Consider the following 3,245-nt stretch of genomic DNA (forward strand, 5'->3'; position numbering starts at 1 on the left):
CAAGACCAATTTGATCTCCTGTGGTAAGCAGTCCCAGGCATGGCTGACATGACCAGAGCTGCCAATTAGCATCACAGCTTTTAAGCGTGATTCTATGCTTACTTTTTACTTCTGTTTTTACATCTGTTTAACATGATATTAATCCTTCACCTTAAAACCTTAACGAGCTCTGAATGAAGGTTTCTGGATGTTCCCATTTTTATGAAGATGCTATGTAAAATAGCTCTTATTACTTAGATTCAGGAAAAAAGGACAAAAGAGTCCAGCCCTAGAGTATCTACCAGGATGAAATACTTTTTGTAAAACTGTTAAAAATATAGGCCAAAGTGACTGCTCAGTATGCCAGAAATCAGGGAGAAATACATCTATCAGCCTCACTCAAATATTTACTCAGCGGTGGGGGTAGAATCCTGAGCAAAGATGTTGCTCAGCAATTTTTTTTTAAAGATTTATTATTATTGGAAAGCCAGATATACAGAGAGAAGGAGAAACAGAGAGGAAGATCTTCCATCCGATGTTTCACTCCCCAAGTGAACCACAACGGGACAGTACGCGCCAATCCGATGCCGGGAACCAGGAACCTCTTCCAGGTCTCCCACACGGGTGCAGTGTCCCAAAGCTTTGGGTCGTCCTCGACTGCTTTCCCAGGCCACAAGCAGGGAGCTGGATGGGAAGTGGAGCTGCTGGGACTAGAACCGGTGCCCATATGGGATCCCGGGGCGTTCAAGGCGAGGACTTTAGCCGCTAGGCCACGCCGCCGGGCCCGCTCAGCAATTTTTTAAACTATAAAAGGAATTAAAATTCTGGGAGGGGTAATGTTCAAAGATTTTAGTTTTGAGGCTCAACTTCAACCCAAAAGTAAATATAGGATGAATTTGAAATGCCATAAAGCCTGCAAAGTTTGAGTGCTGACAGGATCCACAAAGTAGAAAATCCTGGACATGATCTTAAATTTGAGGTCATAGTTGAGCACTGTGTAAAATGTCACGTGTGTGTAAGCCACTGCACCGTTACGTTTTGTGCATATTCATTAAATCATGGTACTGTACCCCACACTGCATACAATAAAAAGTAAAATACAATTGCATCCAGTTAGTGTCTATATGGTGTGAAATGAAATGTGGCTGAGTGTCATGTTTAGACTTGGAGACAGTCCACAAAATAAATTTCATAAATAATCAGGGTTAAAGAAAAAATTCTGAAACACTTTGAGTCCTAACTATCTTGGATAAGGGATACTAATGAATTAAACATGAGTACAAGTGAGTTCAATTGATAGTCATTCCCTGGTCTGTGAAAGAAGACTGGTATTGAACTATTCTAAAATAACAAGTTTTTTTTTCCCAGAATATTGAAAAAAAAATAAAGTAAGAAGAAAAAATTGCTTCATTTGACGTTCTCGTCTTTCACCCCTCTCATCCTCTGTGCATCTATAAGAAATCCCCCACGGTAATGGCATGGTGGATGCTTCCCTCCTCTCTTACCAGGAAAGGACTGGGCATTAACTATGACATTTATCTTCAGCTGAAGGAATGAAATAAACTATTTTTGCTTTAGGTCAAGAATACATAGTTGATATTGTTGTTCTTCAAAATTCTTAGTATGCAGTCATTTTCTTGGGAAGAAGTTCTCAAATTGTACAAGTGCCTGAGAAATGATACCCTAAGTAAAGTTAGACCTTTAGAAAGTCTAAAAGGCACTGTGAATCTGTGTATTTCATCTTAATATTACAATCTTTAATATATAGCTAATACATCTACCTGGATAACAAGAGTAGTAAAACTCTAAGCTCTACTTGATCATATCAATATATGCTTTTCTCTGTTAGAAAAATTGAATTTCACAAAACAAAAATGAAATATGGATATCAGGGCTAGCTTTGTGATACAGTAAGTTAAGTCATCACTTGCACTGGTGGTATCCCAAATCTGGACGATGATGCCGGTGCTAGCTTCTCAGTTTCTAAACCAGCCAGCAGTTAATACACCAGGTAAAGCAGAAGAACTAGTCCATGTACATGGGGCATTGCAACCCACATGGGAGACCCAGACAGTGTTCCTGTCTCCCAGCTTCAACCTGACCAAGTCCAAGCTGTTGCAGTCATATGAGTGAAGCAGACATTGGAAGATTCTCCTTTCTCTATAACTCTGTCTTTCAAATAAACAAAATAAATGCTTGTAAAGAATATTTAAACAATATAGTCAAAGATTGTCCATCTACGCTCTGTACATTGGAGAAAAGAATACTGTTGGGTAATTTTGATTGCAGAACACCCATAGTCTAGTTTTCAGTAATTCATAACCCATGGGAGCACAATTTGAGATCCACAGCAGAAAGGTCTGTGTCCTTGTTTTGGGATACACAGAAGACTTTAGCAAGAACTGGAGCAATTCGAGAGAAATGAGAAAGGTTGACAGATGGTCCTTTATCTGTGTCAGACTCCTGGCGATTGGCCTTCAGTATCTTCATTTCATTTCTCTTTGGGGTTAGAGTATGTCATAAAGATGGTTGGTTATGAACTACGTATTCTCAAAACATGCTTCTTAAATCTCATTTTGAAACTTTTAATATGCCTAAACAGCACAGATCTGAAATGTGTTCAGCAATGGATTTTTTTTCCCCTTACAGCATGGAGTACGAACACAGTCCCCCACTACCACAAACTATGCAGTTGAGCTTTCCACATTTGGGGAAAACTCAGGGGTCAGCACATCCAGAGTGAACTGAATAAACCTTACCCTGGGAAAACCACCTAGTGATAAGATATCTCCCCTGCCAGACAAGTGTGCAGCAATGGGTTTAAATGTGCATATCCTTATAGCCATTAATAATCAAGATGTGGAAACATCCAATTGGATTCCTTTCAATTATAAAGCCTGTCTTATTCCCACTGGAAAGCAGCATACTGATGTCTGACTCCGTGCATTAATTGTATGTGGTTTGAACTTTGAGCAATAGTGTCATTCTGCATTAGGCTTTTTCACTCAATACTTAAGTTGTTTTAATAAACAAATGGCATTCTATATTTTTGTAAAAGAATTTTAAAGTGTATTTATTTATTTGAAATAGAGAAAGAGAGAGAGAGAGAGAGAGAGAGAGAGAGAGAGAGAGAGAGAGAGAGAGAGAGAAACACACCCAGAAGGAAGGAGAGAGGGGGAGAGGGAAAGTGGGAAAGACAGAGAGAGAGATTGTGAATCTTCTATCCACTGCTTCACTGCCAGATGGCTCCAACAAAGCCAGGAGCC

General features: G+C 39.5%; 1 non-coding gene across 1 annotated transcript; it reads right to left on the bottom strand.

Annotated features, from left to right (window-relative positions):
• Positions 1 to 2,626: 2,626 nt before the first annotated feature.
• LOC118759189 (U1 spliceosomal RNA) lies at positions 2,627 to 2,787 on the bottom strand. Its single transcript, XR_004996034.2, has one exon. It is a non-coding gene; the product is annotated as a U1 spliceosomal RNA (small nuclear RNA).
• Positions 2,788 to 3,245: the final 458 nt, after the last annotated feature.

Source organism: Ochotona princeps, chromosome 10 (genome assembly GCF_030435755.1).
Source record: "Ochotona princeps isolate mOchPri1 chromosome 10, mOchPri1.hap1, whole genome shotgun sequence".
Lineage (NCBI taxonomy): Eukaryota > Metazoa > Chordata > Mammalia > Lagomorpha > Ochotonidae > Ochotona > Ochotona princeps.